At 52.5% G+C, this 25,794-nt stretch overlaps 1 long non-coding RNA gene, 1 other non-coding gene and 1 pseudogene across 2 annotated transcripts; 1 reads left to right on the forward strand and 2 right to left on the reverse strand.

The window, feature by feature from the left end:
• Window positions 1-1,475: 1,475 nt before the first annotated feature.
• LOC115640153 lies at window positions 1,476-10,499 on the forward strand. Its single transcript, XR_003997821.1, has 3 exons — window positions 1,476-2,552; window positions 2,762-2,892; window positions 10,468-10,499. It is a non-coding gene; the product is annotated as an uncharacterized LOC115640153 (long non-coding RNA).
• Window positions 10,500-12,094: 1,595 nt separating this feature from the next.
• On the reverse strand, window positions 12,095-12,300 carry LOC115640154 (annotated as a pseudogene).
• An 888-nt stretch (window positions 12,301-13,188) lies between these two features.
• LOC115640155 lies at window positions 13,189-13,384 on the reverse strand. Its single transcript, XR_003997822.1, has one exon. It is a non-coding gene; the product is annotated as a U2 spliceosomal RNA (small nuclear RNA).
• Window positions 13,385-25,794: the final 12,410 nt, after the last annotated feature.

Here is a 25,794-nt window from a genome sequence, read left to right on the forward strand (position 1 = left end):
TCCAATGGAGCTGCGGGACCAGCGGACCCTCTGCAGCCATGCCTGCGGGAGGTCCACCGGAGCCGTGGGACCGGCAAGTGGCAGGCCCCTCCCCCCCGCACAGCGAAATGTCTAGTGCCAGCCCTGTTCGGCGGCGGGGGGGCCCTTCCGTTCTGGAACTCGCTGCTGAAGTGCCCCGAAGACCCATGGCGGGGGCCCCCCGCCGGCAAATTACCGCCGAAGCGGGACCCACCGCCAAAGTGCAGCCCGCTCTTCGGCGGTAATTCGGTGGCGAGGGGACCCCTCAACGGGTCTTCAGGGCACTTTGGCGACGGGTCCCTGAACGGAAGGGCCCTCTGCCGCCGAATTACCGCCGAAGACCGGGTTGCACTTCGGCGGCAGGTCCAGCTTCGGCGGTAATGCGATGGCAGGGGGTCCTTCCCCCCGGAGCGGAAGGACCCCCCGCCAGCGAAGACCGGGAGCAGAAGAAGCTCTGGGGCCCGGCCCCCCAAGAGTTTTCTAGGGCCCCCGAGCGAGTGAAGGACCCCACTCCAGGGGCCCCGAAAAACTCTCGTGGGGGCCTCTGCGGAGCCGGGGCCTGGGGCAAATTGCTCCTCTTGCCCCCCCCCCCGGGCGGCCCTGGGAGCCCCTCCCCGCATGCAGAGGAAGCTAGTGAGATTCTAGGGGGTCTCTGGCAGAGATGACAGCACCCACCAGACACCCACTCATGGTTGCAAGGAGACCCTCCTGCACAGCCCCCTGCTACGAGGGACCGGGGGCGCCCAGCCAGGGTCAGGAGGTATGCTCCCCCTGAGCCCCTCCCCCGTTACTCCAGGATCTGAGCATCTTCCTATTTCGCAGGGTAATTCTCTTCCCAGGCTCGTGCGAGGGTGGGAAGCGCCACCAGTCCCATTTCCCAGACAGGAGAACTGAGGCCCAGAGAGGCTGAGTGATGTGCCCAAGGACACCCAGGAAGTCTGTGGCAGAGCAAAGCATGTTTCTGCCTCCCCCCTCCCAGGTTTTTCTGCTCCTGGGTCACTGGATGGTGCAGGGGCGGGGTCTCGGGAGAAGGAGCAGTGGGAGGGCGAGGTCTTGGGGCAATGTGAGGGCGGGGTTCCAGGTGAATGGGCGATGCAGGGGCGGGGTCTCGGGGGAATGTGAGGGCGGGGTCTCAGGTGAATGGGCGGTGCAGGGGCAGAGTCCCAGGAGAAGGAGCAGTGAGAGGGCGAGGTCTTGGGGCAATGTGAGGGCTGGGTCTCAGGTGAATGGGTGGTGCAGGGGCGGGGTCTCTGGCAATGTGAGTGGGAGCCGGGCAGGGGGGGCACAGGGCAGAGGCATCGCGGAGTGAAAGGGCTTCACCTCCCCCCCCCCGACCTGGGGGGGCAACAGGTGGCGGGGGCTGAGCTGCCTGGGAGCAGCCCCACAAGCGGCAGCCTGGGGCCGTGGGGCCTTCAACCTCCCCCAATCTGCCCCCTGGTGTCCCCCCCATTCACTGTGACTCTCCTGCCAGCACCGCCCCCTCCTCTCCCTCTGTAGGGCCCCAGCAGCCCCTTCAAGCCCCCCCAACCTGCCCCCCAGTGTCTCCCCATCTGTTGTGACCCTCTTGCCAGCTCCACCCCCATCTGTGGTTATCCCTCAGCCCCCAGCATCCCCTCCTCCATCGTGTACACTCTGCCTGGCCTTTCCCTTCGCCCCGACCTCCTCCTCCCCCCTGTCCTGAGCACCCCGACACCGGCCTCCTCTCGCCCCATCTCTCACATCCTCCTTCCCGTCCTCAGCACCCCGACACCGACCTCCTCTCGCCTCATCTCCCACATCCTCCTTCCTGTCCTCACCACCCCACACCCCCTTCCTCCTCCTCCTCCCCATCCCTGTCCTCAGCGCCCCATGCCTAATTCCCTCCAACCCATTTCTCATTGCTGGGCCCCACTTTCCCATCCCCCCCAGTCCATCCCCAGGGTGTGAGGTTCCTCATCTTCAATCTTTGCTACACCCAAACCTGCCAGGTTCCCCTTTTCAACCGCTGTGGGGTCGTCCAACCGCCGACACCCATCCACTCTGGGCTCTCTAAATCCCACATTCCCGCAATGCACCTTGGTAACGCCACTCTCCTCTGTCCCTAATCCCCCTGTTCCCTTAGGTCCTTCTGGACACCCCAACCGACAGTCAGGCCCCCACATACATCCCAGTCATTCACATGCAGAGCTAGTTCTTCAGGGACCCCCACAGCCCAGCAAACTTCTCCTTTCATGAGCCCCATGGACCTGTGGCCGGGAAGGTGAGGAAGCTCCCACTTTGGCTGGGCTGGGTGTGGGTGTTAATCTTTTCCTGTCTTGTGTGTGCTGTGCTCACAAAGGCTTTTTGCTCCCTCGGGTGAGGTGTGGTTTTGGCCGAAGATGAGGTGTTTTGGTAGCCCTGTGGATGCTGTGTGGTGTCTGGAATGGGGCGTGTGTGTTCCCATCATGCCCCTTCCCCTCTGCCTGCAGAGCTGAGGACAGACAGGTCTGAGGAGCAGAGCAGGAGCTCTGGGAAGGAGAAGAGCAATATGAAGATGGAGTGTAAGATGAGGCCAGGTAACTTCTGTGGAGGGAGACATGCTGGACAGGGCCTAGGATTGGGGAGACAAGCAGGTGTGAGCCCCGGGCTCAGATTTCTAATTGTAGCTGTGATGACAGAATGGGAGGAGGGTTGAAGCCGAAGCCCTGGGGTGCGGGAGTAGCGAGAAGAGGAGCCTCACCACCATTGCTTTTTCTTTTCCTCTTGTGTTGTGTTTCATACCAAGGGAAGAGAAGTCGCGGGGACGGAGTCCAGCCCTGAGGTGAGATGGAAAGTGATCGAGAGCAGTGACAGCGTGAATCCTGTTGATGCCAGGCAAGACCTGCCCAACTGGGACAAGAGTAACCATCTCTGTCGGTGAGATGTGTATCTGGTTTGGGAAGGGCTCTGATCACAGCCCTCCTGGCTCCAGGCAGGGACTTCCTGTTACCTGGGTGTGGGTTTCCGGACTAGCTGTGGCTTCAGGGGAGATGATGTTGCCATTTGCGAGGGCTGATCATCTCTCTGGCCAGGAGTGGTGTGTGCTCCCTAGCAGAAAGTTGGATCCATGAGGGTGACTCCCTGTTGTGAATTTCTTTCGTCCTCCTAGGTTTCTCTCTCTGTGTTGGCCAACTTTCACTCAAACTCTCTCTCTCTCTCCTTTCATGGACACCTGTCATGTTCAGTTGCCTGCATTCTCTTCCTCTGCTCCCCCTCCCCCAGTCTCCTATGGACTCAGCTGAGTCTATCTGCCCACGGGCAGGATCTCTGCCATACTGGAAAGGATGTGTCCTGCCTGCCAGGATAAGGGGGTTGCTCCTCCCCTATCTTCGGGGAGACCTCATTGCTGTAACTGGGTCACAGCGTGAGTGGCCAGTCATGTCTTTGGGGCTGTGAGGTCTGAGACTGAGAGGGATGGGCTCGCGGTCATGGCTTTGGGCAGAAGAGAAGTGGGGCTGGGATTAGAGATGCCCCTTATCACCCACTAGCTCCATTACTGCATCACCCACAAGCCTTGCTCAGGGTCCACTATGCCTCCTTGTCAGGGCCGGTGCAAGGATATTTTGCGCCCTAGGCGAAAATTCCATCTTGCGCCCCTCCCCCCCAATCACATACATTATACACAATACACGGTCACAGAGTAACATGTTATAATTTAGAATTTATGTTTCCGCACTTTAAGTTTAGCAAATTTAGAAACAAGTTCCTCCAAGTCAATGCTGTGAGCAATGTCATGTTCTATTGACAAGGTAGATAGCCCAACAAGTCTTTGTTGCAACATTGATGTTCGCATATATGTTTTTATCAACTTGAGCTTCGAGAAGCTTTGCTCACCACTGGCCAGAAAAACTGGGAGAGTCAAGAGGATGCGAAGAGCAAAAACTGTGTTAGGGACACTATCTGTCATTTATTTTCCCATATGAAGTTCAATACATCTTGCGGTGTTGAACTCCTTTGGACTCGTCTTGCTATAGCTTGCAATTCACTGCACAAATCAAAGTCATCAATATCCTTGGATTCACCATGTTGCAAAGCTTTCTCCAGATTCAAGCAATGTTCCATAATTTGCTTTGGTGTTTTATTTTGCAAACTGTAAACATCATATATGAAGCCAAATACTGAACTAATTTGCTGCATCAATGTGAATCTTTCTTCAACCGAATGTATTGCTGTGTCAATGAATGCAAACTAAAAGTTCACTTTGAATTTTTCTTTCGGATCATAAATAGGTTCGTCATCTGCTTCATATGTGAACTGCTTCCTCTTCTTTCTAACACGGATTGGATCTGGTTCAAAAAGTGCCGGTACATCCAACTCCTCCACAAGTTCACCTGCATCTACCAATGTTTTCTCAAAGGCTGCGTCACTTCTGCGGCCCACAAGAAACTTCTTGGTTTCTCCAAGTTGATTAATGGCATCACATATATCAAATTCTTTTGCCTGAAGTTGTTTGCTAGTTATGTTGATCTCAAACAATATGTCATACCACAAAACAAGAGAAACAAGAAACTTGAAACTAGAAATGGCTTTTGTAAGAGCCTTTGCATCAACTCGTGATGTATTGCCAGATGATCCTGTAAGAGTATTGTCTTCATAGATGTCTACCAGAGCATCACAGATGTCACCAACAAAAGCAGGATGGAAAAGCTCCCCCCGCAGAAGACCTAAGACATGATGGCTGGATACATAAACAGACACCTGTCCCTCACAGGCACTACCTCATAACATGCCAATTGTGCTCAGGACAGAACATCACAGAGAAATATTATGCATTCAGTGGTCTCTACAGTGGCCAAGCAACAGCATGACAACTAACCTAACCAGTCCATCCAACCTTTTTGACTGCTTCTTGGGCACTGGTGAGGGGTAGCGGTGCCAGACTGAGCCCGGTAATGGGTGCACTACAAATCTACAAACTGAGGCAAGGTGCTGGGCCTAGAGTCCTGCTGAGACTGCTGTCCTGCACGAAGTGGAGCACAGCCTCCATGAGGAGAGAACTCAAACAAATATCACGCTCCTTCTGCATGATTCCCCCAAGCACTTCTTCAGGCAGCTGCTATGGGGGTCACTCACAGGCTTAGGCCTGCCTGTTGCAGGCAAAACACAGCAGCAGGGCTTAAAACTCAGACAGGGCTGCCCAGAGGACTCAGGGGGCCTTGGGCAAAGCAAAATCGGGGGCCCCTTCCATAAAACATTTGCAATACTATAGTAACATGTATTAGGAAATGTAAAAAATAACTAGTGAAATACAATAAAAATTAATTTGTAATAATTTGAAAATAAACTAAATACATTATTTAAAAACATTAAAAGCTTAATGGTCTGTATACATTTGCAATTACATAATGGGCAGTTGCTGGGTGATTGTGATAGTTGGTACCAATGGGCTGTCGTTGCCTAGGGGTGGTGCTGTTGTTGCCCACGGCTGGGTGGGGAGCTGGGCTCTGGGTTCAGGGGTGCCCAGCTCACAGGGGCAGGGCTCAGGGATGTGGGGAGATAGGGTCAGGGGGGTGTCCAGCTCAGAGGGGCTGGGCTCAGAGCTGGGGGTCAGGGCTGTTGGGGGGATGGGGTCAGGGGGTTTCCAGCTCAGAGGGACTGGGCTCGGAGCTAGGGGTAAGGGCTGTGGGGGGATGAGGTCAAGGGGGTTTCCAGCTTAGAAGGACTAGTTTCAGAGCTGGGGGTCAGGGCTGTGGGGGGGATGGGGTCAGGGGGGTGCCTGGGGGCACTGGGGCAGCTCAGCTCTGCAGGCTGCTGTTCTCTCCAGCCGTCCAGGCACAAGGGGAGCAGGAGCAGGGACCAGCTAAGGACCAAGGGGGCAGGAGTACAGGCACCTGAGGCCGACCTGTGGGGAGGCACTTGCTTATCTTGCCCAATGCATGAGCGCTAGGGTCCTCTTTCTTCCTCCGCTCCACCAGACCACTGCTGAGGCTCTTTTCTTCTCCATGCCCCTCGCTGGGACTGACGTGAAGGCTGAGCGAGGGAGGGGCAGCCGCTGCTTTCCTCCAGAAGCGAAGCCTTGGTGTTGCGCCGCTGTCGCAGGGCCCCTGCCACGTGCCCTAAGCAGAGCTGCGCAGCTCTGCCCAGCTGCCGGCGCCCCCGCCAGGCAATGAGAAAAATTGCAGAGGCTGGAGCCTCTGCTCTGGGAGGGAGAGGGATTCTGAGCCTCTGCTTGCAGCTCAGAGATTCCCCTGGGTCAGCGCAGCCGCGGGCAGCCCAAACGTCTGGGCTGCCTCGGCGGCACGCTGACCCCGGAGGTGCCCTGGGCTGCCGGGCTGCCGCAGCGGCTCCCTGACCACAAGGGTGCCTCTGGCTGCTGGGCTGCTGCGTGGCGGCGCGCTGACCCCGGGGGCGCCCTGGGCTGCTGGGCTGCCGCGCCGGCGCCCTGACCCCAGGGGGCGCCATGGGCTGCCAGGCTGCCTCAGTGGCTCCCTGACCTCGGGGGCGCCCTTGGCTGCCAGGCTGCCGCCCTGACCCTGGGGGCGCCCTGGGCTGCCAGGCTGCCGCAGCAGCTCCCTGACCCCGGGGGTACCCCAGGCTGCTGGGCTGTCGCACGGTGGCGCGCTGACCCCGGGGGCGCCCCGGGCTGCTGGGCTGCTGTGCGGCGGCGTGCTGACCCGGGGGGTGCCCCGGGCTGCTGGGGCTACGCCCTGACTCTGGGGGCGCCCTGGGCTGCCAGGCTGCCGCGGCGGCTCCCTGACCCGGGGGGGAGCCCTGGGCTGCCGGGCTGCCGCGCCGGCGCCCTGACATCGGGGGCGCCCTGGGCTGCCGGCTGTAGCTAGCTGCTGCTGCGGGCAGCTCAGACTGCCTCTCCAGCAGCAGCGGCTGCAACCATTTAAAAAATTTTTTGAGGGCACCGCTTTTTGGCGCCCTCAAATCTTGGCGCCCTAGGCAACCGCCTAGTTTGCCTAAATGGTTGCACCGGCCCGTCTCCTTGTGCTGGGCACTGCAGGGACAATCAGAGGGACTGCAGGATGCATGAGGAAATAGATGAGTGTGTGAGGCAGATGGGTGAAGAGGTGTGTGTGGCATACATTGGGGATGGATGGGGAGTTGAGGGTTGGACAGACAGCAGGACAGATGGAGAGCTGTAGGGACGGATGGTGATGTCACAGGCTGGACTTGTGATGGGTTCAGCTCATGGCCGCTGGCTCTGTCATCTCCTGCCCCCATATACCCGTCTGACTCTGCCCCTGTCTCTTGCAGGCAGCACTCAGCAGAGTCTGGCCCTGTTGTTACACTGGTGCCTACATCCAGCGCACACCTGTGCGTAATGCGCTCCTGGAGAGCTCAGGCAGGGAGAAGCATGTGGCTCATGGCTGCTGAACCAGCTACTCCAAAGAGTGCCGCAGATCTCCCCCTCCTTGGGCAGCAAGACCCTGACCGGGGGGTTCCCTGTCCCTCCTCGCTGCCAAAGCAGCCTGCTCAGCGCTGAAATCGAGGTCACCTGTCTCCGCCCAGCCTCTAGCTGAGCTGCTCCAGCCCCAAATTGCTGGTATCCAGCCTGGCTGGAGTTGGTGCAATGTCCTAGCAGAGTCCGTTCTTTCTCCTCGGGAGACTGTGATTTTCCCCACTGCAGTTAGTTGCTCTTTCTCTGCTTCCCCATAACACCTCCCCAGTGATAGTGACCCCTGCTGGCCAGGCACGGGAGTGTCCTGTAGGTGCCTTCTGGTAGCAGCAGTGACTCCTAGTGGCGAGGGGCAGCAATGCCTGGCATGTATCCCCCCGGGCATTGCTGCAGTGACCCATGGTGGCAACTGAAGTCAGTTACCTGTGTGACCTCACTGCTGCCATTGTGCCTGTGAGCACTGGTGGGTAGGTGAGGCAGGGCCTTGTATGTATATCAGCCATTGGGGCAGGGCCCTCTGCATATCCCACTCCCATCTCGGTGACTCGTGTTGCCCAGGTGGAGCAGTCCTCTGTGTGTATTTACTCCCCCCAACCCCTGCGTTGGGCCTGTGACCACTGGTAGCCGGAGGAGTCAGTGCCCAAGGTGTATTCTTCATCTCCCCCAAGGTGGCAGGGTGCCTGGGTGGCTGTGTCAAGCAGTGCACTGGGTGTCTTCCAAGCCCTTTGTGGCAGTGAGCCCTGCTTCTGGTGTGTATCACTCCCCCACTAGGGATGTGCACTGGTGGCCAAGTATGGCAGTGCCCTTTGTGTAGCCCCCTCTCCCCGCCCCCCAAGGTGACCAGATAGAAAGTGTGAAGAATTGGGATGGGGTGGAGGATAATAGGCACCTACATAAGGAAAAGCCCCGAATATCAGGACTATCTCTATAAAATCGGGACATCTGGTCACCCTATCCCCTCTACCCCTGTGCCAGGTGTGGCAGTCACTGATCCCTGGCATCCCCATGGAGTAATACCCTCTGTCTGTCCCCCAATTGGGGCAGTGACCCCTGCTGGTCAGGTGGGGCAGTGCTCTGTGTGTGTGTGTGTCCCCTATTTAGGTAGTGACCCCGATGGCTAAGTGAGGCAGTGGCTTTTGATTTCCTCTTCTCTCCCCAGCCCCCTCTGTCTCTGGGGTAGGGCCGCCAGCTGGGGCACTACCCGATGTGTATCTCTACTAACTGGAGCAGTGACCTCCCCGGGGTGCCCTGGTGTGGCAGTGCCCTATTGGTATCTCCCTCCCCCTCTCCCCACGCCATTGTGGTAGTGGCCACTTCAGGCAGTGGCCCGTTTATCATCTCCCCCACCAGCACCATTGCAGCAGTGCCCCCTGGTGGCCATGTGTGGCAGTGCCCTGCATGTATCCCCCCCAACCATTGCTGCAGTGACCCCAGGCTGCCCAGTTTGAGTGGTAGCCTGTGTGTACCTCACCTCTTGGGGCAGTAACGTGTGGGGCCAGCTAAGACAGTGCACAGTCTGTGACGTCTGGTGGCCATGTAGGGCAGTGGCCTGTATGTACCATCTCCTCTGGAGCGGTGACCACTGGTGTCTGGGTGCTAAGATGCAGCCACCTCTGGATTACGTGGTGGGGCTGTTTACAGGACAGTGGGACAGCCCCCCTGTTCCAGGAAGTAGGGGAATGTCTGGTGTTCGGGGCAGAGTGTTCCACCTGCTATTGAACTGTTATGCTCTGAGCACGTTTCCCCTGCATGAAGAAGACCCTGTGTGGCTCCAAAGCTGGTCCAGTAACAGGTATCACCTCACCTGCCTTGTCTCCCTGGTATTCTGGCCCGTGTCCAACTTCCCCTTCGCTGTTGGTCTTCAAACTCCTCCAAGCAACCCCCCCCCCAGTCCGTTAAGATGCCAAACCTCCCCTGGAGACCAACCCTGGAGGGGAGCACCCCACCTGAAAATCCTATGGCACCATGGGAGTGGTAGTGTCTCCTGCTTCCATTTCCTGACAGCCGCTGCCAGGCCCGGCCCAGACTTTCCATTTCTGGTGCGAGTCTAGAAGCAGATGCTGCCATGAGGCGGTGCCGGGAAGGGTGGTGCTGGTGTCAGGAGAAAGCAGGAGGAGTAGGTGGGTCTGTGCTACTGCAGGGAGGTGCTGTCCTTGCTGTGAAAGGGCCCCACTATTAGAGGAGATGTCATCTCCCTGCCCTGCCACACTCTGCACCAGCCCCTGCTTGTCATGGGAGCAGGGCTGGCTCCAGGCACCAGCGTAGCAAGCAGGTGCTGGGAGCAGCCAATTCAAAGGGGTGTCCCGTCCGGTATCGGAGCAGCATGTCTGGGTCTTTAGCAGAAATTCGGCGGCGGGTCCCCCATTCCCTTAGTCTTTCAGCTGCTGCCAAATGTCTACCAAAGAGGAAGGGAGGGAGAGAGGAGTTGCCGCCGAACTGTCGCAGAAGAAGCAGTGTGGTTGAGCTGCTGCCGAAGAGCCACAGCTTTTTTTTTCTTTCTTATTTACTTTCTCCACACCGGTCATGGTTTTATAGACCTCCGTCGTATCCCCCGTTAGTCGTCTCTTTTCCAAGATGAAAAGTCCAAATCTTATGAATCTCTTCTTAGACGGAAGCTGGTCCATATCCCCTCATCATCTTTGTTGTCCTTTTCTGAATCTTTCCCATTCCAATAGATCTTTTTTGAGATTGGGGCGATGGCATCAGCACGCAGTATTCAAGATGTGGGAATTCCATGGATTGATATTGAGGCGATATGATAATTTCTGTCTTCTTACCTATTCCTTTCTTTATGATTCCCAACACTCCGCTGCACATTGAGTGGATGTTTTCAGAGAAGTATCCACAACGACTCCCAGATCTCTTTCTCGAATGGTAACAGCTAATTTAGACCCTATCGTTTTATAGGGATAGTTGGGATTATGTTTTCCAATGTGCATTACTTTGCACTTAACAGCACCGATGTTCATCTGCCATTTGGTTGCCCCATCACCCAGTTTTGTGAGATCTCTTTGTGGCTCTTCCCAGTCTGCCTGGGACTTACCTATCTTGAGCAATTTTGTATCATCTGCAAATTTTGCCACCTCACTGTTTACCCTATTCCCCAGATCATTTATGAATAAGTTGAACAGTACTGCTCTCAGTACAGACCCCTGGGGACAAGAGAGGGAAGATCCTCTTCTGACACTGGCAGACCAGGTGCCAGCTCATGCCAAGGCCGCTAGGCCTTACTGAAAAGTGACAGACGCATGGCTGGAAACTAGTCTTGCTCACTTGTTTGTTAGTATTGTTAAAACAAGAATTAGATTCATAAAAATGTGTTTACCATTTATGACAAGCTCATGAGTTGCTCCATGCATTCTTCTCACCTATAATAGCCATAGCCCATGTTATAAGGTGATCTATAAGCATTGGCACTAAAGCTGTAAACCCCCTTGCTGCCACCCCACCGCCAGTCAGGAGAGAAGCATTACCAAGTGTGAAACGCTAGTTTACCAGAAGAAGCGTCATCTCCTTTCCAAAAAGAGAAGGCCCTGACTGAGACATCAGACAAGCCACTGTGGATCATCCGTGGACAAAAGACTTGGCTGATTGCTCCCCCTCACACACCCACGAGGAGGCAGAGACCTGCACAAACAGTTGCCCCCATCAGCTTGAGCTCTGGGGGAATGGAATAAAAATCCCCATCAGGAAGAAACTGTTGTCCCCACCCCTGATGCTGCTTGGACTTCAGGGAGACGGCACGCCTTCTAAGCATAAGCAAGGGATTGTGGTTATTTGGCTAGGGATAGCCCTAAAGGACATACAGAGTTTGCGTGTTACAGCAGCTTCTACTACACCTGAGTGGCAAGATAGAGTCAGGGTGCCTAAGGGGGCTGTCTGTGACTCCATGTTAAGGCTGTTCTAGTGCCTGAGGAGATCACACTTGATGCTTGGTGGGTGAGATTAAAGTGTGGAACACACAACCATGAGCAACCCCACCGCCTGCCAGCCCCAGGTGCCGAGGGCTCCTGCTCTCTGGGGCGCTGGCTGCACTAGAAAGGTAAGTTTCTAGCTTGCCTGGTTCAGAAAACCGAAAGGAAAAGATAGAGAACCCACATTACTTTTTTAAAAAAAGAATCCTCATGATTTGTAAGCCACTGTCGTGATTTTGGGGATTTTCCAATAGTGAGGGTGGCAATAATGAGAAGTGAAGGGTTATTATTTAGCATTTAGATTACAGTAGGTTTGAGGGGAAAACTCAGGATTGGGGCCCCTGTGTGCCGTGTGCAGCACGGCACCTAGTGCCTTGTGTCGATCTTACGAACCAAGATACATAGAACGTAGGTCGGGTGGGGAGAAGTCTGTGTAACTCATGCAGTTCTTGGTATACACGTACTCTCAAATATTACCAAGCCCCCCTCAAGAAAAACAAAAACAAAAAAACAACCATCTCCCCAAGAGACCCAGAGTCTGGAAAGCATTTGTCCCTCATACTGTTGAAAAGACTCACAGCAGAAAGAAGGAGTCCAGCCTCTTAAATAATTCTCTAGCCAGACAAAGAAGAACCTCTCACATCTGCAGACTCACAAAACACTTCCAAGAGACGGTAACTGTACTGTGTTTATCATAAAGAAACAAAAACGCTAACTAAAGACCCCATTTTTTTCTGCTACTTCAAAAAAATCTACTTGAAAGGAAGATCATCACAGTTCAACTCTTTTCTGTTTTTCTAACCAGAAAGTTCTCCTCTAAAGGAGATACACCGTACCTGGAGACACTACAATACCATGTTGATGCAAGGATAAACAAAGCAAGTTTCTGTTCTAACCCTCTCATTTCAAAAATCAAGCTAATATACAGTCCTCACATCAAAGACATATCAGATATTAAACTGATAAAAACAGATAGAGCTTAGATAATGTTTTGATTGTAAGGTCCCAGAGACACAGACAAGGTTTTCATCTTGAGACTAAAAGACCAAAAACATCAAGACACTTGATCACGGCCTTAGATAAGCAAAAAGACAACTGACACTTGATCTTAGCTCACCAAGAGCCAAGAAGCAATGCCCATCCTCTGTGGCGCGCACACACTGCCCCCACCTCTTTCTACCTCACCGTGGCGAGCTCTCAGCCACGCAATGAACACTGTAACTAGGTAACTCTAAGTGAGGCTCACCTCCCTAAAAAGACTCCAATGGAAGAATTCAAAGCAAGAACGCTTGACACACAAGTCTGTTTAAAAGAAAAGAAAAGAAAGAAAGACAGTTCCCTGTACACTCCTGCTTTGCACAATACCCACCCACTGACCTGCTGCGCCCCCCGAGCCGCTCGCGCACCGGCCCCGGACACTTTATTTTATTTTTTTAAGTATTTTCCTCGAGTCACGCTAGGAATGTGACTCTAAGGGCCACAGCCTTCCTCCTTTTCTGCTCCTATGAACTAGCCCTCGTCTGGGCAAAACATTTACAGAGACTGTTTCCTAGGTTAAGATGGTGGCATTTGCCCAACGGGAAAGGGATGGAAATTCTCTCTTCTGTGGGGAGACGAGGGAAAGAATGATGCAAACCATGCAATTAATTCTGGAAGGTAGACTACTAAGGAGAGCGGTTGAAGAACCTACACAGAATAGACTAAGAAAGCAGCTGTTTAACTGACCCACAAACAACGACAAAGTCAAATCTGCAAGAGCAGCCTTTCAACTCAGAGGCCTAATAATAAGACATAACTAATAACTGATGAAAGAGTTACAAATGACTGGAAACCATACTCTTAGTACAAACGAAATGGTAAGACAGACAACACCACTTTTCTTCGCTGCTCTTCAACCAGGATATTCTCCCCAAAGGGAGGGCCACCGTTCCTGGAGGTTCAGTGCCGCAATAACAGGGCGCTGAGTGCAGTGGATGCAGGAAGCTGCTGTTCCAGCTCCCGCTTCCAAAAAATCAGTTTCATAGCTAGTCCTGAGATAGAGGAAGTATCAGTTCTTAAAGTGATAAGAACAGATTTAAAACTTTGATTCCAGCAAATGTTAAAATGATCTAAAATACAGGTTAATAAAAACATTTCTAGTCCTCTGCATAGAACGCTTATATTATCCCCAAATAGCAAGTTTTGGTTTATAAAGTCATAAAAGGAACATCCTCCAGAATCTGACACTTGGGGAAATCTAAGTCTCAAACACACCACCGATTTGGGGGCTGTACCCTGCTTCTCAACAGTCTGGCCTAAGGTTGCCACTCACAGTCACAAGCTACTCCAGAGAACTCAAGGCACTCCTTCTCATGGATCAGTAACCAGTTAGCAGATAGGAAAGAAAGGATAGAAATCAATGGTCTGTGTTACCCACTGAAAGGGGTAAATAGCAGACTTCCAAAGTAGGAAACAAGACTACAGACATTAAGACTCATCAACTTACACAAGAGATGCCCAAACAAGCCTCTTTCACAATTCATTATGCTTTAGAACTCATGTGCCTTGTCTAGCAAGAATGATTTAGGCTATGGTTAGTCCCTCAATCATGAAATGCCAGGTACCTTTCTGCTGTCCTTCATTCATATAACCACTATAACTACACTTTATTACTCCTGCCCTAATAACAAAGAGACTGGGGATCCCACAGCAGCTGAAGTCATGGTTTGGACAAGCAATCATGCAATGCAGGGTGGATGTGACCATGCAAATTACATCAGCCCCAAAAGTCCTTTACAACAGATCACCAACAGATGTCAGGGTAGAGTTCAAACTGACCCTGCTTACATCCTCTCCCCAGCCAAGAATTTGTGGTTCCCACAAATCACACTCTGTATACCATCTCATTGGTATTGAATGCTGAAGTCACAGCTAGCAAAAGTGGTCACCCATCTCTGCCCTGTAGCATCCAGCTTAGCACTTGTTAACACGTAAGTCAGTGGATTGTTATCTGTTGTCTGTCCATACTTGACACTGAGCACCATATAAGTAGTCTCGAAATTTCTCAGTGATGGCCCATTTCAAGGCGAAGAACTCCAGCTTGTGGATGGGATAGTGAGTCTTCCTATCAGACAGTCCTCAGCTGGCAAAGGCTACAGGTTTACGTTTGCCACCCACTTCCTGGTACGGGACTGCTCCCAGACCCTCCAAACTGGCATCAGCATGCAGGATAAATGGTTTGTTTGGGTCAGCAAGGACTAGGACTGGCACATGAATCAGGCAAATCATGATTTCCCGAAAAGCCCTTTCACATCTCTCATCCCGTCTTGTCCCAAATGATTTAAAGGGACCATAGTGTTTCTGCATAGGAGGCTTTGGGGACCTCGCCTTATTCTTAGTCTTAGATTTGTTCTTGCTGGTATCCCGAGATAAGATTATTCAGAGGTTTTCACATACTGGTCCCCAGCCATCATCTGCAATAATCCGCAAATACCTTGAAGAAACTGGAATCGGTCCCTATCGGCACAGACACATCAGAGGTCCCTTTAGGGTCAGGGCATATTAGGGCAGCTGTGTCTACCTCTTCGCTTACCCCAGCAACCTCCTCGGGGAATTCCAGGTACGCTATGACATACCCTTGGTAGAGGTATTCATCCATGATGAGGTCACATTGACCAAGGCTGGTCAGTGGCTGTATAGGCAAGTGCATAGTAGATGGCATCACAAAAAATCTGTAGTAACAGCCTGGTTACTGGGGTGAAAAACACTTTCCTCCTGGGAGAAACAAGAAGTTAGAATTAGAAATGTACATAATTTGTTCCAGTGTTGGTCCAGGTTTAATTTTGCTTCTGTGTAGGTTTTTTTTTAGGCAGGCTGTGACTATTTTGATTTATTGGTTTAGGATTTTTTTTTAAGTTGGAGTGGAGCTTTTCATTGCCATTTGCTGGATGGAATGGCTGATCTGCAATACCAGTTTTCACATACTGCTGCATATTTTATACAGATTTGGCTAGTATTCAAGTATTCAATTCCTTTATAGGAGGTTTTAATGGTCTGGCTTTTTTATTTCATATTATTTTATCACCCTGCTGTAGCACTTTTTTGATAAAATTTTGAAATTATTAATTTATGGCATTTGTTAGTTTTTATTTTTAAAAACAAAGATTTTTAATGTTTGGGTTTTAAATTAAGCATTGTTTTTGGTTTCAATTTTTCATTTAGGTTTTGGTTTCTGATGGGTTATTTAAGAGAATTTTGAATTTAATACTAAAACTTGGACAGATATAGATTATTTATTTAGAGTAAGCCCTGTTTACTATTTTATTTTAATAACGGTTGTATTGTTGTAAACCCTGGCCATGAGAGGAGCCTGGCTTTTAACTGAGAAGGAGCAGAGGCATGGCCCCCATGAAGAGTGGGGCCAGGTGATGGGGGCACAGCCCCCAATTTTTTTGTGTAGACCATCTCAGTCCCCCACTAAAGGAGAAGAGGCTGATGCCACCCCTGCTGGTCACTGGGTGTCACTGCTGCTCCATGGGAAACATGCTCTGTGCCTTACCCAGACTGGTGGGAAACACACTCTGTGCGTTACCGTGACTGGTCCGTGGGTGTCACTGCTCGTAGAGGGCAGACACACGCTGTGCATTACGCCACCTGACCAGTGGGTGTCACTGCTGTATCAAGGGAAACACCTTCTGTGCATTACCCTGAATGACCACGAGGTGTCACTGCTGCTCCAAGGGAGACATATGAGCGGCCAGACTGGTTCAGACGCAAAGTCCATCTAGCCCAGTATCCTCCTGTCTTCTAAGGCCTGGTCTACACTATGCTGTTAAACTGATTTTAACAGCGTTAAATCGATTTAACGCTGCACCCCTCCACACTACACTGCTCTTTATATTGATTTAAAGGGCTCTTAAAGGGGGCAAATCAGAGGAGGGGCTAGCCAGGGTCTGAGCAGGGGGTGGAAATTGACTGGTCGGGGGGTCAAGCAGCTGGAGGCAGAGTTAGGAGAGGGACTGAAGGGCAAAGTCAGGGAAGGGGCAAGGAGCCAGAATTAAGCCCAAGGATGAGGCACTGCCAGAGGGTTAATTCCCGGCACAGGCAGGGGCAGAGGGGTAACAGTTATCCCAGTGGGCTGAGACTCCAGTGTTTGCAAACATGGGTGGGGGGAGCAGAGGGCTTTTTTATATCCCCTCCCACAGGCAGCACCTCTCAGCATGGACTTCCCAGGGCTGGGCTCTTAAAGGCACAGGCATCCCACTGCCTAGACACTGCAGCTCCTCTCTGATGTAACCTACTGAGGTGCTGCAGTAGGAGACTCAATTCAGTGAAACTGGGCATTCCCTATACGCCCCCCAGCCAGGAGGCTGTGCACCCCCTTCCCCAAATTTCCCCAACACCCCTCCACCTCCCAGGTGTTAAGGTAGTTATATGCAGCGCTGCCAATGTTGTCATTGGTTGCAAATTTGAATGGAAATTGAAACGTTAACAGACACTTTAAAAGCAGATACAACGTATGAAAACTACTTGTACCTGAGAAAGTATAACAGGTTTTTTTAAAAGTCTGGACAAAGACTGGTTTCGTCACCCAGCTGTTGTGTTTGCTAACTATGTTGGTGCATTGGTTTTGGCAATGTTGGCCAAACTTATAATGTAAAATTATGATTTGCAAGCGAGGTGTGAATGAGCTCTCCCCTGACAGCTAGTGACGAGCCAGGGTTAGGGGGAGGCTTTGGGACCAGACTGTATTTACATGAACTCATCTATTCTGCTGAGGTATCTAGCAGACAGAGCTGTGCTGCCTCTGCTCTAGGTGCCTGGAGGAGGGAAGGTGTGTGGGGCTCCAGCCTAGGACTTTTCCTCCCTCCTGCCAAGCCCTGACTATTAATCCCAGCCCTGGCACTCCTTTCTTCAAGTGCCATGTGGGTCAGAGGAAAAGTGTGGTGGGAAGCACAAGGGCCAGACTTGTGGGCATCAGGTGAAGCAGCAAGAATCCCAACCATCAAGTCAAACTGCAGACAGCAGTAGCCAGGGTGGCAAGTTCTGGAGCCCCAACCCATTGCAGCCATCCTGACCAGAGACCTGGCTCCAGTGGGTGTGAGTCACCCAGCAGCAGGGAAAAGACAGACTCACTCTTGCACAACTGGAGACAGGAAAGAGGAGCACTTTGAGCTCCAGGGCTTTACTGCAAACCAACACAAGGTCTGACTGAGATTTGAACTCAGATTGCCGGATTCACAATCCTGGTTGCTGAGTGTTACATCATGGGACCAGCTTATGTGGCCTTCTCTGCCCATCGGTGATCCTCACAGGGCTGGTTTGTGTAATGGGCCTGCTTTTGGCCCTTTATTAAAACTTGGTGGGGGGCGGGTTGGTTGGCTAGTTCCCAGTCCCAATAGAAGGGGGAAGGATCAATGGGAAATCAGGACCCTGAGACTGACAGTCCCCAGGGCAATAGGGAGAGGCCAAAGCTCCTAGTTAGCCGGACTGACAGGCCAAGCAATCAAATGAGGGAGTCCCATCCTCTGTGTGAGCTGGAACTGCCTGGGCCAGAGTGGGGCAGAGCTAAGGAGAGAGCAGGAGCCTGAGAAGAGCCGGGGAGCAGAGCTGTGCAGGTGTAGTGCCAGAAACTGCTGCATGTAGGAATTTGCAACCTGTAGCAGTTACTGATACCTGAGGTTGTTCTTATTTGCTGACTTGTCCTAATTGGCTAAAACTTGACAGTGGTTTCTCTAGCAAAGACCAGTCCCTGTCCCCTTGGTCCAGACATTCTCATTCACATCAGGCTTCAAGTTGAGAATCATTTCCCATTCCCGCTCTGTGGGAGGGGAGACTTTTAAACGCGCTTTCTGTGCAACTGCACATGGCTAAGCAAAGAGAACAAACCCCAAATCCCCCCAGTGCTTTGGGAGCCAGGTTTGCTGTGGGAAATCTTCAGGCCTGGGCATTGTGATTATTGACCAGTTCATCGTGATTATTTATTCTGTGGTACTGAAACCTTATTGTGCTCACAGCTGTGATGGCTGAGTGGCTAAGATGTTAGCATTGATAAATCCAATAGTATTCGTCTCTGTAGGTTTGAATCCTGCTCACAGCCTTTCACCCAGGCAATACCTTTATACAAACTGATGCTCTCAATTCTCTCCCCACCCCAAGTAAATCCTGCTCTGCTCCTTTCATAGAGATGCCTGGGACACCACCTCACACTGTGTCCCTGAGGTGTCAGGCAAACTCTCAGCACCTGAAGTCTCTGCCACTCACCTGGTGCCCCATAGATCAGCCATAGCCCTGGTTCTGCTCCTCTCTTTAGAGCGTGAAAGGAGCTGAGTCAGTGAATGCAGGGGTGCTACGGGGCTGCAGAACCAACAGGGGGAAAAGGCTCAGCACCCACTGGCAGCCAGCTCTGCCCCTGCTTCGGGCCTTGTGGACAAGCTCCTGCTCTTCCCCTTCAGCACCTCCCCCTGCCAGTGATCAGCTGTTCAGTGGGGTGCAGGGAGAGGAGGGAGAGGAATGGAGCAGGAAGATGCAGGGCAGGAAGGGGTGGGACTTGGGGGAAGGGGTGGAGTGGGGAAGGGCAGAAAGGGGGGGATTTGTCCCAGGTCCTGCACCCTCTAGGGCCAGCCCTGAAGGGAAGCACTGACTATTACAGTGGCAATAAAACTGACCAGCCTTGCGGGGGAGGCAGAGGGAGATCCGCACTCATCAGGTCTCTTCTCTCCCCCAAGGTGAGCCAGACACTGCTCTCTCCTGGCTCTCACTCTAGCAGCTGGACGCCAAGGAGCCATTTCCCCACAGGAAGTGCATTGAGTGCCCCTGTGGTGCTGGGGGGGGCTGGCGCTGCTGCTGGCTGTGGGGCTGGCAGGGGGGTTGATGTCTGCACAGACTCTCAGCTGCCAGGCCGGAGGGGGCACTTGGGACCTTACCAGACTGGCTCAGTGAAGACGGGGGGTTGACAGAGCAATACAGACTTTCTCCAGAGCCCAGAGCAGCATTCACCCACGCAGCCAGGCAATGAGCATTTACCACAGCCTGGAGCCAAGGGGGAGGTGTCAGCTGCTGTTCCAGCTCCTCGGGGACAGGCCCTGTCAGCCAACAGACACTTCTTACTCACCACAGCTAAGGGTGTCTGGTTCCTCTCGTGGGAGAAGTATGGAGCAGCCATTTGTTTTCCTGTTTGTGCTCCTCTGTGATGTGAAAATCGGGGAGGGGAGGTAGAAGCCCCACTTCCCTTCCTAAATGACGTCCAGTGGGGGAAGCCAGGATAACAAGGTGGGGCAGCAAGTGGTGGCCAGACTCTTACTATCAGGGTCTAGTCTAGCTCATGGTCCAGCTCAACTTCCTCCCTACATCACTGGCCCCCAGTCCCCTTCTGCCACCAGGTCAACCCGGGAACTAAGGCAGGAATGGTGTGAGGAAGCAAGTCAAGCTGAGCATGGCAGGCAAAAGCGAGTCTTGTCTTCGTGGGCCATTCACAATGACGTCCTTTTTGTGTGCCATGGCCATGGCCGATAAAAACATCCCAGACAGAGAAGCAGCAGGCCAAAATAGCATCATGCAAGTACCAAAGTAGCTCACTTGGGCAAGCATTAGTATGAAAGTCTAAAGGTCCCTGGTTCAATCCCTGGCTTTAACAGCCCTTTTATCTTTCTTTGTGTGGAGGTGGCTTGTTTTCTGGGAGCGCAGCAGCACCTTTACCTGAGGTGAATCCCTGATTTTGAGATCCCCAACAAGACAATGGAGCATGGACTTCTGCCCCAGTTGGCCCACCTGACCTTTTAAAATCAGAGATGGGAGCTGTATTTCCCATGCGACTTATTGGTTGACCCAATATGGTGGGAAGAGAGTGAGGCAGGGTGGCCCTCGGAGATGGTGCCAGAGGGGGCAGGGACTGGGGACAAAAGCTCCTCTCCACAGCTGAGCGAGGGCAGTACTGGGGAAGGGGCATCTGTAAAAGTGTCCACGTGGAACGTGGCAGGGATTGGAGGGCCCAGGAGGAGATTGTAGGATGTTCAGTGACTTGGAGAAGCTGGACTTGGACATGGTGTGCATTCAGGAAATGCACAGTAACAGCTTTAGGGTGGCTTGATGGGCAGAGGGTGATTGGAGGAAGGGCCTGTCTTTCTGGCCCTCCTGGCCAGGGAAGAATGATGAGGTTGGAGTCTTGTTCTTCACATTTGCAGTGCTCCATGGCACTTGTTACCACTAGATTAGTGTTTATGGTCCCCAGTTAAGGTGTGAAAGGAACTGGCTCCCTTCCTCTGGACTACACAGTGTTTGGTGTAGGGGGTGGATTTTAATTGTGTCAGACGGCCTGAGGACCGCTGGTCCCATTTTCCCAACTGTCAGAGGAAACTCTTCTATGATGACCACTCCCTGGTGCAGGTTTGTAGTGAGGTCGGTTTAGAGGACATGTCTCTCCATAGTGGAACCAGTGGAGGGCAGGAGGTAGCCTCCAATTCCTCTGATCTGAGCTCGCACCAGACACAGATGCGGTACACCTTTCTGCAGGGATAGGCCAGGAGTCACACTGATTTACGTGAAAGAGAGCACGTCGACAGCCCAGTTGCCACCCTCTTCCTCTTGCCCAGGTTTAATAGTCATGGATAGGCAGGAGGGAGGAAGAGTCCCAGGCTGGACCCCAGCACACCTCTCCTCCTCTGGGCATCTGGAGCAGAGGCAGCTGGTGCTGACAGCTCCAAGGGAAGGCTTAAAAGCCACAGAGCAACTGAGGGTGGGGCAAGAGGAGGGGAGGATTTCCCCCAAGAGGCTCTTTCCCAGCTGCTGAGAAGCACAGAAGTACCCGGTGTTTGCTCTTGCGGTGAAAGGGGTTAATATGTTTAGGCGGCCTGGCTAGCTCAGCTGGCAGCACCTCTGGCTCTTACTCTGAAGGTTGAAGTTACAATTCCCTGTCTGGGTGCTTGGGGCTCCTCTTCAACAATACAACACACAATCTGCTTAAGCCCCCACCCAGTAACCTGGGGAAACTAGCCCTGGCCACTGGGTGCCTCTAAGAGGCGATACTTTCCCCACTCACACACACTGAGTGTAGAAAAGAAACTTTAAGAAAAAGGAGGAAACTCACCTTGTATTAACTTGGGAAAACACCACAATGAGGATTCATAACACAACACTATGAGCAAAACACCCACCCACAGCCCTCTGGGCAGTGGCCTTTTGCCTCTGGCTCTTAAATCCAGACACCAAAAGCTCTGTGGATGTGCCCCTCCCTCCACTGCACCTCACCCACAGCTGCTGTCCTGAGTCAATGAAAACCCAGAGTTCACCTCTTACCTCCTGGGGGGAAAGTCCCTTTCTCCCTCCACTGTCTGGCCATATTGCCGGCCACTTGCCATTCCACCCTGTCACCGCTCTGCTGGCCCCTCTCTGCTCTGGGACGTCTTGTGGTCCCTCCAGGAGCGGAACAGGCTCCCTAAAAGTAGTTGCCACCAGAGCCTGAATAGTAGCTCCATCCCTTCCACTCGAGGCCACGCCCCTGCACCACCCCTTCTCCCAAAGGCCCCGCTCCTGTGCGGCCTCTTCCCCCCAAGACCCCACCTCCTGCTCACTGCTCTCCGCCTCCTCCCCCCTCACTCGCCCTTACGGTCATTACAAAGTGGCAAGGCAGAGCTCTCCCATTTTTAAAAGTCCTGGGGTGTTGTTCCCCCCTGTTCAGGCACCCCTGGGGCCCTGCACTTCACACAGCTCTCCCTGATTTCAGCTGTTAGTGAGGGAGCCTCACTGCTAGCGCAGACTGGGCAGTTTGTTGGATGAGAGACACTGTCCCAAAGCAGGACTAATGCTTAGACCTGGTGATCAGTGATTTCAGATCTGTTGGTCTGCAGCAAGACTCTACAGTGAGTCTCAGTCAGCTCTGTTATTACACAGGGACGAACAAAAGGGTCAAATGGTGCCTGGAAGCCTTAAGAAGAATCCACCCCACCAAGTACAACACTTGTCGCTACCTGCTCTCAACTCCACTGAGAATGTTTTGGGGTCACTCCTCGCCTTTATCAACCTAGGGAGAATAGCAATTAACAGGTGCTCCAGTGGCACAATTGGTTAGCATGCAGTACTTATAGGGCAGTGCTGAGAGGAGCTATGCTGAGGTTGTGAGTTCAAACCTCACCTAGAGCACTGGTTTTCATTAACCAAATGGCATCACCCCCTCATTTGGCCCTGTGGAATGTACAATTCCAGCCCAGGGGACACTGAGGCAGGGGAGAAGTTAAAAATGCCCCTTCACTTATTAGCTCCTCTCCAGAGTGCAGGTCAGAATCTACAATCCTTTCTCCCCCACCAGCCCCTGTGCCAGGATCCCTCCAGCAGAGCCTGGAGTCCTGCCCATGGCATCTGTACTATTGACAAACACTAAGTGACAGGGACAAAACACTCAAATCCCGCCTGGTGCAGGGAGCCAGGTTTGCGCTTCAAATTCTGTCGTTCATACATTTCCAGGCCGGGGAATATCCCACAACAGCATTTAATGGGAAGCTGCCTGCAGAACAGTTACACTGCACAGAGCTGCTATGGAGGAAGGGTGGGAATTGGTAACATTTTGAGGATTGTTTGGGAAATGAGCTTTTTTTTTGTGAGGTTAATAACTATCTCCTCAACTTTATTTACTCAACTTAAAAATGGGTGTCACTTGATTTTTGCATCTCCCTGTGAAAATATAACTGGCACGTGTGGCTTTCTACAGGGGGTCATGATGTTAAAGTTGGGGAATTCAGTCTCTGTACTTCTGGGGGGAGTGTTGCTTTTTTAAACTGCCTCACTGCCAGGCACACTGGGCTGTTAGCTGCACCCACTGTCCTTGCCAGGGGCCCCTGCTGAACCCTGGGCAGCTGCACTGCCGTGCTGGGGTTACTCTGCAGGGGGAGAAGCTGCTGGGTAGCAATGTAGAGCAGGTGCAGGAAGGAGACGGAGTCACTATTCACATTCTGAACTGCACAATTTTCCAAATTTGGGAATAGATTCATAGATTCATCCTCCAGCAAGTGACCCCGTGCCCCACGCTGCAGAGGAAGGCGAATGTCTGAGAACAATTCTAAGGGGAAGGTGAATGCAGAGCTATGACACTGGAGATGCCCAGACCTCCAATGGGGGCAGCGTGGCAATTAATAATGGGAAGATCATTTGCGAAATTAGCCGCCACTGACACGATTTGTCTCTGTTCCTATTTTACGCTGTGGTGTTAGTTAGAGGAATCAGTACAGATTTTTTACTATATTAATTAAACACTTAATTTTATGTAACCAAGCCAAAAACTTAGTGTCACTTATTTTTTCTCTGTCCTAGCAAGAATGAATTGAATTTTGTGACTTTCTGGAAAGTGCAGCGAGATTAAATGCGGGGAATTCAGTCTCTGTGTTTGTGAGCTGATGTTCTCCTCTCACAGGTCAGTGCCTGCATTGAAATACCAAGAGGGATCTAAGGGCTGGTGTACGCTGGGCACTGAACTGGCAGAGCGACGTCTCTCAGGGTGTGATCTCCCCTGCAACCCATAGAGTTAAGGTGACCTAAGCCCTGGTTAGATAGTGCTAAAGAAAAGGAAGAACTGTTCTGTCAATGTAGCTATTACAGGGATGGGAAAACCCCTGCAGTCACTGTCTGCTCCAGAGAGCTATAGCAGTGCCACAGCAGCGTTTTAAGTGTAGACCAAGTGAAACTAGATGTGGCTCCACTTCACACCGTGGATGCTCAGGCACTAAGAGTGCAGTAACAACACCACCACCACAGTTGTCAGGATTTCAACCTGTGCTGGGAAACCACAATGGATTTCTAGCCCATCACCTTAACCACTCGGCCACAACTACTTAACATACATTTGTTTCACTACACGATGATTCTGTTCTCACTGAATTGTCATTCCAATTGTTTGCTCAGACCAGCTTCCCCAGCACACTCACGGCTGCACATCAGTGTAAGTGTGTCCTTGGCTGAACAGCGAGAATTCCTGCCCATTTCCCTTCCGGCTGGAGCAGGATGAGAGTGTGTTTGTGTGAACAACATTGCTGTAGATTGTTGTTCATTCCCCACTCTGACAATTCAGACAGTCTCTTTCCTAGTCAAATCTCCAGCACATCGTTCCAATAGCAGGGGGCAGGATTTCTCTGGGGCACAGAAATATTTCTGGGGGCTGGTGCATGAACTCAGCCTTGCATTTCACCCTTGATGTTTCCTGGACTAACAACAGCAGCAGAAAGAAAGAGCCGAGCCAATATCTCCCTGGCAGAGATGCAGGTGACCACGTTCCCTCTGTCTGCCCATCACCATTGCAGGAGAGAAGGGTTCACTGTAATCGAGTGCCCTGGCTCAGACCAGAGACACAGGGAGGTTTTTCTGTTCATGGATCTGTGCAAAGGAAATTGTGTCTCTGTGTGAAATTGAGGTGGGAAATGAAACGTCTGCATGGTGGCCCAATGCCCTAAGGAATGTGGGTGAAGGACTCAGGCTGGGAAATGATTTAACAGGGGTTTGTTTCAATTATTTGCCCTGATTAAAAACTATGGCTAAAATGCAGCCATGTTGTTAGTACTTGTACCTGTGTAGGGACACCCCAGTGGGTGTTAAATCCATTGCCTTCACCAAGAGCAGTTGATTATTTTATCAAGATACAAATTTCTTGTCAAGGCCTAGAATCCAGAGAAAACAATACACCGATGATAAGAAGAAGAACAGAAAAAGATTTTGCAGCCACAATGGGCATAACTATGATGTGTCGTGTTTCACTTTTTATACCTGGCGCCACCTCCTTTCCCTTTCGCCTTGTAGTTGACCAAGGGCAAAGCTGAACATCTCTTCAGATACCAGGAAGTGTTTATGTCCATCCCTGCGAGCTACACAGGGGTTCATGTTGCTGCTTTCAGTCCTCTGGCTCTGCTGGGATAAGGAACAATTCAGGCTGTCACTGAACTGAAGGAGGAAGATCAGTTCTGGACAGGGAGAGGGACGCCTCCTCTTAAAGGTGTTTGTCTGGCTGGCAGTCCTGGTTCCCAGGTCTTGCCCATGGGCTCCAGCAGTTTTGGGACCAGTTCACTCCCTTGGCCCCACCTGCTGCCCCCAGGTGCTCCCCTCCAGGGGCCCTGGCAGTGCAGCATCTGCCTGCTCGCTCCAGTGGCTGCCGGCCCCTCCCCATGGCAGGGTGGGGCAGAGCTGTGCCTCTACGCTCTGCCCCCACTCCAAGCCCCTGCAGCCAATGGGACACTGTGGGGGTGATGCCTGGGGGCAGCAGCATGCGGAGGCCCCCCAGCCTGCCCCGCCTTGGAGCCCCAGGTAAGCGCCACACCCCTGACTCCCTCCCAGAGCCTGCACCCCCTCCCTCCACACACTCCCTCCCACCCACTCCAGTCTCCCTCCCAGAGCCTGCACCCCCTCCCTTCCCACACCCCCTCCCACCCACTCCAATCTCCCTCCCAGAGCCTGCACCCCCATCCCTCCTCCTATTCCCCCTACCCCTGTCCCAGCCCTGAGCCTGCACCCAGCACCCAAACTCCATCCCAGAGCCTGCACCCTAGAACCACTCCCCCACCCAAACTC

The sequence above is a fragment of the Gopherus evgoodei genome, unplaced genomic scaffold, assembly GCF_007399415.2.
Source record: "Gopherus evgoodei ecotype Sinaloan lineage unplaced genomic scaffold, rGopEvg1_v1.p scaffold_217_arrow_ctg1, whole genome shotgun sequence".
Lineage (NCBI taxonomy): Eukaryota > Metazoa > Chordata > Testudines > Testudinidae > Gopherus > Gopherus evgoodei.